This window comes from Parasteatoda tepidariorum, chromosome 2 (genome assembly GCF_043381705.1).
Source record: "Parasteatoda tepidariorum isolate YZ-2023 chromosome 2, CAS_Ptep_4.0, whole genome shotgun sequence".
In the NCBI taxonomy this organism is placed as follows: domain Eukaryota; kingdom Metazoa; phylum Arthropoda; class Arachnida; order Araneae; family Theridiidae; genus Parasteatoda; species Parasteatoda tepidariorum.
Genome location: NC_092205.1, coordinates 91,068,473 through 91,079,693, shown reverse-complemented (window position 1 = coordinate 91,079,693; position 11,221 = coordinate 91,068,473). Strand labels below are relative to the sequence as shown.

Genomic DNA, 11,221 nt, shown 5'->3' with positions numbered 1-11,221 from the left:
TTGTTTTATTAAATTATGTATTTATTATTTCCAGTGTCAGAGGATCTGAAATTTGAAATAGTAATTAAATATTTAAAAACTATTGAGTAGAATTAAACGTTTAAATTACGAGAGATATTTAGGAGGGATGGCCCACAATTTTCTAATGAATTAGCGAAAAGAAAAATTATTTTCAATGAAAACCATCCCTTTTAGTATTCCATTATTTATGTAATTTTATTAATTATTATGTAATAATGTATTATTATTGTCAATTTTGCTAAATAAATAAAATAACAAAAATTAGGATGTCTTTGCTAATTTTGATGAGCAATTTTTTTCAAATAATTCCTACCTTGAAAAAATGAAGAGAGGTTAAATACTAGCAGCCGAAAATTAATAAAATAGAAATCATCACAGTTAGATTGGAATGTATTTGATATTTTGCTTTTATAACATTCTAAATTTCAATATTTAAATGAGAAAATCAGAAATGGCGTGGGGAGGAGCAAAACTGCGGTTTTAACAAAATTCCCCCTTAATTATCCTTTGCATTTATCTGGCACAATTATCTCAGAAAAATCGATTAACAATTATAAACATTAAGGAAAAATAACATGGTAATTTAAGTTCAATAATAACTAATATTTATTACATTATAATTATTCCAGCTTTTGAAGCTGGAAAAATAAATAATCTTCAAGTCACAAGACAATCAAGTTGATTACATCAAATTACAAGATGTCAGCTTGTTCAAAAGTTACAACATAACAAAAATAATAATCTTTCATTCTAAAATTTCACGGAGTAGATTAAAAAGAAATATAGGCAATATTTAACTTTTTTTTAATTTCATACTGAAGAATTTTTTAATTAAAAGCGTATTTAAATGTCATTCGTTTATTTTTTAAATATCCTTTCTCGAATAAGCATTGTTAAACTTATCACAAAATTTTTAAAATTATTCATTCTATTATCAGATTTTGCAGTTGTTGTTTTTTTAAACTACGAACATTCATTTTTAAATTTTTGAACTGTTAGCAAACACAGAGAGAAAAATGCAGTAGATTCAAAAATTCCCCGTTGTTAAAATCTTTATAATAATTTCATTTTAAAATTAATAATATTTTCTATTCTTTAATTTTTTTTGGATATACATCAGCAATGTAAATTAAATTTGGAAAAATACTAACTTAAATACTATTTAATGCTTAAAATGGGTGCGATTTTGTTTATGTATGTACACAAAGCAATATTTTTCCTAACTCAGTTTATATATTGTTTAAAATTTATATAATAACTGTTATTTCTAAAATTATAATTAATAATGGTGTTTGAAAAATGTTTTTTCTTCTTCATTTAAATAAAGAAAAAAGTGTTTAGACTAAAAAATAAAATAAAACGTATATTAGTTATGTTGAAAAATATAGTTATATATTGTACAGTAATATTTTTGACAATATGTCGTGATCTTAGAAGTCTCAGTATTGTAAACAACATTGCTTTATTTATTTGGCTCATTGCCAAAAGGAAGCCGAGAGAGGGCCTGGGTAATTTTCTTTCTTTTGAAACCTGTAGAAATTATTTTTAAAACCATTTCACTTCAATTACGCAGTTTTAAAATAAATTTTTCAACCTGAAGCACAAAATCAAAGATGAAATTTAATTCGATATTGAAATGAAGTCACAAAGAAGTGAACTTTTTGTTCTTCGTTTCTACTTCAAAATTTATTTCCAGATTTTGTGTATTATTTGAATGCTAGAATACTTTTTTTAAAATTTTGGTGGATACTAGACGTTTCTTAAAAACCTTTTTCTAAATTCTTTATAAAAATTTCACAGCATCGGACCACACAAATGTTGCTGTCGTAGACCATTAAGACAAGCAGTGCGATTGTTCTTGTTTTACAGCGGCGCCATCTATGGCCAGGAATTCGACTTCTGCCACACCCATACGTCACATCCGTTTTTAGGGCAGACTCATTCATGTATCCTTTCATTCATCCACAGATTCTTATTTTTTCCTGAACCAGATAACGATCAATCTCCAATTCAGTACTCCCAGAGGTATAGTTTGTTATAAGAACATGAAGGACTTTGTGACCCGACAGATTTGACGTGCACCAGCCACAATTTACTACACAGGGTTTCTTCGGCAGGCTGGATTCGAGCTCCCGTTCTAAAAAACGTGAGTCCAGCGCCCTACCGACCAGACTAACCCCGCCCCATTTTCACAAATAATTCCTGCATACTAATTTTAAGTGTGTTACTTGTCAAAAGTAATACTTAGAAATTCTTGCAACGTTTGAACTAATTGTTCTGATTTGTGTATAACCTTTCAGGGGAAAAAATTACCTCGCAAAACTATCTCTCACTAATTTCGATATCAAGACCAGATTGTATACATGTAAAATACACATACAAATTTCACTTTTTGTACATAAAATGGTTATAACTTAAAAACTGCTACTCGAGTTTGGTGTCATTCAATTCTGAGTAAAGAAAATTGCCTATCTAAAAATCCCCTCAAATCGCTTCCATTTCTCTCAAAAAGGAGGTAAAGGTACAGAGGAGAGGAGTTTTCGGGTAATACTTTATAACAAAGTGTTTTGTCAAGAAATATCTTGGTCATTAATTTTTCTGAGCCTTTTTCTTTATGTTACTTGACTGTTACTAAACAAGGGAGAAAATAAAATTAATGAATTAAATCAAAAATATGTTCGAAACAAAAACTTTTTTTAAAAAACGTGTTAAAAACGAACAAGAATTTAAATAGTTTAAAGTTCACAAATATTAGGGTTTTTTTTAGAAAAAAAATGCATTTTTAACTGAGTTAAAGAATATATCAGCTTATTCTGTGAAATTGAGTGAGGCCGCAAAGACACAATAGTTTTAAAATTCATACAAAATTCTAAGTAAAAATCGCAATGAAGGTATAATATTGTTATCGTTAAGAGCGTTGTGTACTCAATTCATATATAGTTTAATACCACCCAGCATTTAACGACCACCCCTTAACTACCCAACATTTTACGAGAGCCCTCATCCCTACCTTTAATTTAATCAGACCAAAACACGTTAAATTATGAAATTAAGAAAAAAAAAAGCATTTTATTTCTTTAAAAATCGGAACATGCAATCCAAAATCCTTCACAAACTGAATAAAACTTTGCAAATCTTCAAACTTGTTTCTACTCATTATTTTAAATACTTTTAATGTATCATTCATTTTTTATTTTTACTGAGATGCAAGCAAAAAATTAAGTTCTTTTTTTTGGGGGGGGGGGGGNGGGGGGGTGAAGGTATAAAAACATAAATAATATATTGAAAGTGTAAAGATTAATTAATTATTTCATAAAATACATTGTTATTTATCACTGATTTGAGGTATAATAAGCATTTTGAATATTTCATTTTAAAAGCAATAAAAAAAAAAGAATACTCGTCTTCATCTCCCAGGATGCTACGTCGATACCCTCCATCTTAATTCGACAGTAAAATTTTTATTTCGTTTCTTTGTGGTGAATTTTCTCTTATCAGAAAACTACTCTACTTCTTTAACTACTTTTAAATAGAAGAACTGAAGCTCTTTTATTTCTTTTTGTTGGAAGGAAGGTGATTGGATAATTATAAATTGAGGAGAAAAGTTTTTTTTTTTTTTTTAATGAAAAAAGGCTGGTACTCATGCATAAGTTTTGCACCCTTCATGATTGAATCCTTAATATAGTTCATGCAAATGATTTTTCGAAATAGAAATATAACATAAAAGAAAACTTGTCTAACCAGTTTTCAAAACTTTTTCACTGGAGAAGAAAATAATATATATATATATATATAGCAGAAATTTCCTCAAAATAACGAAAATTTTGCAGTTTATGAATAAGTGTTGATTAAATGTGAAGAATTAAACAAGCATTATGTGCTAATGTTNTTTTTATTTAATAGTTTTTTCAAAAAATATAACAAAACTCTTACTGCATGTTGTATCATTATTTCTTGTGAAAAAGAAGTAAAATTTTCAAAACAATGCGTTACACATTGAAAGAATTGGAGAATACTTTTTTGAATTTAAAAAACAAGTAACATAAGGAAATTTTTTATTTAATAGTTTTTTCAAAAAATATAACAAAACTCTTACTGCATGTTGTATCATTATTTCTTGTGAAAAAGAAGTAAAATTTTCAAAACAATGCGTAACACATTGAAAGAATTGGAGAATACTTTTTTGAATTTAAAAAACAAGTAACATAAGAAAATTTTTTATTTAATAGTTTTTTCAAAAGTTATAACAAAACTCTTACTGTATGTTGTATCATTATTTCTTGTGAAAAAGAAGTAAAATTTTCAAAACAATGCGTTACACATTGAAAGAATTGGAGAATACTTTTTTGAATTTAAAAAACTAGTAACATAAAAAAAACTTTTTTTAAGTAATTTTTTTTATTAAATTTTTTTTATTTTAAATTTTTTATTTAAATTTTTTTTATAATTTTTTTTATTATTTTTTTTTTTACATTTTTTTATATTAGTTACTTTTTATTAAAAATTTAAAACTTTTTCTCCCTTATAAAACTAAAACTAATTAATTAAATTTAATTAATGAATTAATATTTGAAAAATCCGTATTAACACCATTACAATTTTAAAAAAATGTATTTGAACTTGAATGGAGAAAAATATAAAGTATTTTACTGTCGATTAAAAATTTGAACAGGATATAGGGAGATAGTGAAATAATAGTAAGAATTTAGTAAATAAATAAAATACACAATTCTCAATTAACAAAAAAGTTTGCCGTCAACAGTTAGTTATAATAAAAAGATGTTAGCCAGGAAATTTTTTTTTCATTCATGCGTGCATTAATTTATATTTTAATCTACTACCACTGAATCGTGTTAGTCGTATTTTCTTTGAATATTATTCTTTCAATATTTTGATTCGAATGAATATTTGAATATTGAATATTGAATTTTTGAATATTTGTAATATTATTCTTTGATATTTATTCTTTGAATATTCCTTGAATTTCCTTGAATATTTTTTTTTCATTCATACGTGCATTAATTTATATTTTAATCTACTACCACTGAATCGTGTTAGTCGTATTTTCTTTGAATATTATTCTTTGAATATTTTGATTCGAATGAATATTTGAATATTGTATATTGAATATTTGGAATATTATTCTTTAATATTTATTCTTTGAATATTCCTTGAATTTCCTTGAATATTTTTTTTCATTCATACATGCATTAATTTATATTTTAATCTACTACCCCTGAATCGTGTTAGTCGTATTTTCTTTGAATATTATTCTTTGAATATTTTGATTCGAATGAATATTTGAATATTGAATTTTTGAATATTTGGAATATTATTTTGATATTTATTCTTTGAATATTCTTTGAATTTCTTTGAATATTCTTGGAATTTCTTTGAATATTTTTTTTCATTCATACGTGCATTAATTTATATTTTAATCTACTACCACTTAATCGTGTTAGTCGTATTTTCTTTGAATATAATTCTTTGAATATTTTGATTCGAATGAATATTTGAATATTGAATTTCTGAATATTTGGAATATTATTCTTTGATATTTATTCTTTGAATATTCTTTGAATTTCTTTGAATATTCTTGGAATTTCTTTGAATATTTTTTTTCATTCATGCGTGCATTAATTTATATTTTAATCTACTACTACTAAATCGTGTTAGTCGTATTTTCTTTGAATATTATTCTATGACACGAACAAATTTATTCTTACCACTGCCCTCTGACATATACGACTTTTTAAATATGTGACTTTTTTAAAATTAGATTTCTCAGGAACTGTTCAACTTATTTTGTTCAAATTCTGTATTTTAATCAAGCAAAATTACATACTTTTAAAATGGTTTAAAAAAATTGTATACCTTACTAATCAAAAATTTCTCGACTTTTATTAAATAAAATAATAGAAAATAACAATTACTTATTAAAATTTATTTTTGGCATAGAATTATCTACGGATATACGAATGTTATAATGATGTGCAAATTTTTTTGAATTCACTTAAGAATTTCTCGAGATTTGGAGAAATGTGCAAAAAGTCAAATTAACATTAAGGAGTCCACACTTTGGACGGCTCTCCTGACCAAACTATTGGACTATATATCCCAGATTTCGGCTACCCCCTATATTTTAGGGATCAGAAAAAAGGTATGTTTATTCAGAGAAAATACGTTTTTGTATCTGATTTCGTAACTTAAAATATCGTCTTCACCAATTAATTACTATAGTTGAGGTTAACCCTATATATCATTAAGATTGAGTCCCAGAATGTGAAGATCCGATCATTAGATCAAAAGTTATTAAGGGTGATCCGCTTTTTTTTCTTTTCTTTTTTTTGCGCACTGTGCATAAAATTAAAAATCAACGAGAAAAAATAAGTAAATAGCAACTCTTCAGTGTTGAAACTCAGAATAAAGGGAAAGAGTATTTTATCGTCCACATTATATATTCATACATTGCATTCCATACATATATAATATAATGCGTAATATTGTGGAATGTAGATTCATACATTCTGCATTATTTAACATTATATTATATGATGTATAAATTTTAGTCTTCCAATTATTAAACTGCTTGAGAAACGCCATAAGTCAAGTGGTTAAAATTATTATATCTAACGCATAAGTCGAGAAATATTACGAACAATAATTATTTGAAAGCTTGACTCTTTTCACACTCATTCTCTTCTGCAAAATAAAAGGAAACGCGTTTTAAATATTGAGAATGAACTTCAGCAAAATAAAATGAAACGCGCCTTAAACATAGAGAATGAACTTCAGCAAAATAAAATGAAACGCGTCTTAAATATAGAGAATGAACTTCAGCAAAGTAAAATGAAACGCGTCTTAAACATGGAGAATGAACTTCAGCAAAATTAAATGAAACGCATTTTAAACTAAACATAGAGACTGAACGTCCTTTATACGGTAATTAAAGCTACGTTTGTTTCTAAACAAGATTTTATTCCAACAAAATTAGATGGCATTTAGCTTATACTAATAATTAAAATATATATTTGTGAGTAAAGGAAATTGAAACAATGAAAGAAATTGTGCTCCAATTTACTAATTATTTATTTCAATTTTTTTAAAAGTATTTTGTATTTATTTATTTATTATTTTTAATAATAAAATGAAACACTTCTTAAATGCAGAGAATTAACTTCAGCAAAGTAAAATGAAACGTGTCTTAAACATAGAGAATGAACTTCAGCGAAATAAAATAAAACGCGTTTTAAACATAGAGAATGAAGGTCTTTTTATACGGTAATTGAAACTACGTTTGTTTCAAATCAAGATTTTATTCCAACAAAATAATTAAAAACTAATAATTAAAATATATTTGCGAGTAAAAGAAATTGAAACAATAAAAGAAATCGTGCTCCAATTTATTAATTATTTATTTCAATTTTTTAAAAAAGTATTTTGTATTTATTTATTTATTATTTTTCTGAAAAAAATAATGAATAATTTAGAAACAATGATGGGCGAGCAGATGTGAAACCACCCAGTAAGCAAATATGTTCCTTCTTCAAACAAAACTCAATACAAATTAGCAGCAGAGGTAATCGCTTCATTTTCAAACCTAGATGAGCTCACGCTTACTTGAATATAAGAGGAAGGAACGGGGGGGGGGGCAAAGGGAGATTCAGCATCCTCATATTTTATAAATGAAGGAATAAAGCCCCTTTTAAGATTAAAATTTTTCATTCACTATCTGTGTAATTAAATTTAAAATAAATAAATAGATAATTTTTTTTATGTCTAAAGAAAAAATTGAAATAGAGACTTTCCAAAAAAAAAATGTCTCCATTTCCGAGCGAGCTTTGACATTTCCTTGGTAAAAACTATTACTAAATCATAACTATTACTAAATCATACCCTACTTATCCCATATAGGAAACATACGTCCGTATTGCTGACCTATTGGGTAAGTCTTGGTTTCAAATGTCCCAGCGAATATAATTTAAAAAAAAGTAAAACAGTATAAAAAAATAACTTTAAATGAGAGATAAATGATTTATAGGTAAAAAATTTATCTTATTAATTTTATTTTAATTTTAAAATTCAGGTTAAAATTGCTTGTTTAAATTTCTGATTGCCATTTTGTGAGGCTCAGATNTAAGAGGGTTCTTTCTTCATGTATTTTCAGTTCAATTTTAACTGTAATATAAAAAAACACGCATATTCATAAATCTATATAAAATCAATTTCCTTTCGAACACAATTTAAAAGGACGCATAAAACCCCCCACCTAAATAAAATCGGTAAAAATGCCCCAATCGATATTTCTTAATTCAGTGGTTTAACAGTTTCAATCCCATTTCTTCCAAGGTCAACACTTGACGGAACATACCGGACGTTTTCTCTCTCTCGTAACTTTAAACTCTCCCGCAAGTTCTAAGAAAATAGAACCCTTCTTTTTTAGCGGAAAGGAGATCTTCCTCCATTCCCTGATGTAGGGGGAAAGGGGTAGAGAGCTCTAAATACGGAGATCTTTTTCCTACCTGCAAAGGGAGCAGCACATGTTAAGAACCAACATGCAGAAGGGTTAAGAGAAGGAAAAGAATTTACTCACATGTTCTATCTGATGTGTCCAGGTATCATAAAAACACAATGAGAAAGGATTTGGGAAGAGGAGAATCGATCTCAACAAATGAGACCGTCGCGCCATCTGGCGGAGTGAGAAATACTGTTTGCTATTTAATTTCCGCGTGTTTCACCTTCCATCCTTTTACTTTGACTTTATTTTAGGGGAAAGTGGGGTAAGGACGGGTGGAAAAGGTTCGAAGGGCCTGTTGGAGCGGAACTGTTCGATCTAGGAACTTCATCGATAAATTCATCGCGTGGAATATATCTTTCCCGAAAAGTCATATTATATCCGACATTGAGCAGACGACTCAATTTTGGGTTTACGACTACCAATGTTCAACTCCGTGGTCTTGTAATATTGAACCCAATCCAGAAGACAAGGGAACTGCTGGATCAAGTATTGGGAGAAATTTGCCTTCGTGGAGGACTTTTTTGATGGAACTAACCCGTATTTGCGTTACATGGAGAGGAAAACCGGGAAGACTTCCCACGTTTAGCATGACGACAAGGGGACTATAACCCATGATTCATCTACCACTGAGGATATTTCACGTCAGCACTGTGGTCGGTGCAAGCCGGATGTGGAATTCGAGTAGACCAGTCATCACTGGGATTCGAACCCGATTTTACCTCATTGGAAGGCGAAAGCTTTATCCCCTGAGCCATCACGGCTCCAGTGAACATATTTTATTTTATAAATTTTTATAACCGTCGTTGAAGAGCTAACCCAATTTTTGGGGTATACGACTTCGACTACTAATGTTCAACTCCGTAGCCTTGTAATTTTGAACCCAATCCAGAAGACAGGGAACTCCTGCTTCTCACTGCTCAGGCTTTATCACTTTGTAAGTGGTTTTGCCCGTACATGGCAGCTATACGGCGATTAATTTTGTGTTGAGCGAAACTTGCCAAAAACCAGAACATACCACGCTGTTAATTTTTTTATAACTGTCGTTGAACAGCAGATCCGATTTTCGGCTTACGACTCTGAAGTTTTGACATTTTAAACCAAATCCAGTAAGCAAGGGAATTCCTGAATCAAGTATCAGGAGACATTTGCATTCGAGGAGGATTTTTTGATGAAACTTACCCCCATTTGCGTTACATGGAGAGGAAGACAACGAAAACCTCCCATGCCTGTTCTGACGGGACAGGGACTCTAACCCATGATCCGTCTCTACTTCAGAGGACATTTTACGTCAGCAGTGTGGTCAGTGCAAGCCAGGTGCGGAATTCGAATGGACCAGTCATCGCTGGGATTCATCTCATTGGAATGCGAACGCTCTATCTCCTGAGCCACCGCGACTCCCGAAAAGTCATAGATGTACAGTGCGTTAATGTAAATTTATTACTAGAAATACGAATTTTTTAAGTTTTACTTTCTCAGAAACTACTCGACTAATTTCGCTTATTTTACCACGTAAAATTACATTCTTTAAAATAATGATCACCTTACAATTCAAAAATTCGTTTGACTATTATTATATAAAATAATTAAAAAGAGACATAGAATATTTACTAAAAGTTTTTTTTTTTTTTTTTGCTNTTTTTTTTTTTTGCGGGGAATTATCTTCGAATTAAGGAATTTTATAATTGTTTCCGAAAATTTTTCAATTCCCTTAAAAAGTTCTCAAGATGTTGCGAAATATACAAAAAGTAAAATTCGCATTAAGGAGTCCAAACTGTAACCGCTTTGATGACCAAAATATTTTGACCATATATTACAGATTGCGACTACAAGGAGGCTTTTATTCAAAGAAAGCAAGTTTTCATGTCTGATTTCGTAACTTGAAATTTTGTACACGCTGATTAATTAGCATATTTGAGGTTACACCCTCAAACTATTAAAATTAAGTACTAAGCCTTAAGATCCGATCATTAGATTAGATCATTAGATCCTTTCATTAGATTAAATCATTAGTTAGATCATTAGAATTGATCATTTTATTTTATTTTATATTATAACCGTCGTTGAACAGCTGACCCAATTTTACGACTACTAATGTTCAACTTGGTAGCCTTGCAATTTTGAACCCAATCCAGAAAACAAAGGAACTCCAGGATCAAGTGTAGGGAGAAATTTGCCTTTGTTAAGAGCTTCTTCATGGAACCAACCCGCATTTGAGTTCTATGGAGGGGAAGACCAGGAGAACCTCCCACGGTTAGCCTGACGACAAGGGGACTCTAATCCATGATCCGTCTACCGATGACGATATTTCACGTCAGCACTGTGGTTGGTGCAATCCGGATGCGGAATTCGTATCGACCAGCTATCGCCGGGATCGAACCATGGTCCACCTCATTGGAAGGCGAACGCTCTATCCCCTGAGTCCGATCCGGCTAAGATCCGATCATTAGATTGTGGTCCGTTTCTTCTCTTTTTTTCCCTTCGCACTGTATTACTTTTCTTTAGAACTTATTTTATCCCCTGCAGATAAATTCAAATCACCTGATGGGAAATTTAGGAATACTAAATAAAAGGGTAGTAGTCATTCTTGTTGTTGTTGTTAATTTACGTCGCACTAGAGCTGCACAATGGGCTATTGGCGACGGTCTGGGAAACATCCCTGATGATGAGCTTCTCACGAATCCT

General features: G+C 29.6%; 1 protein-coding gene across 4 annotated transcripts in view; it reads right to left on the bottom strand.

Moving 5' to 3' along the window:
• Positions 1 to 8,720, bottom strand: part of LOC107443257 (cGMP-dependent 3',5'-cyclic phosphodiesterase-like) — a 104,921-nt gene extending 96,201 nt beyond the window's left edge. For 2 of the 4 annotated variants that reach the window (XM_071177905.1, XM_071177906.1), the window contains exon 1: positions 8,615 to 8,720. The gene's annotated coding sequence lies outside the window, so the exon portion shown is untranslated. The remainder of the gene's footprint in view (positions 1 to 8,614) is intronic. The other 2 variants (XM_071177903.1, XM_071177904.1) reach the window with 1 other exon arrangement.
• Between the last annotated feature and the right edge of the window lie 2,501 nt (positions 8,721 to 11,221).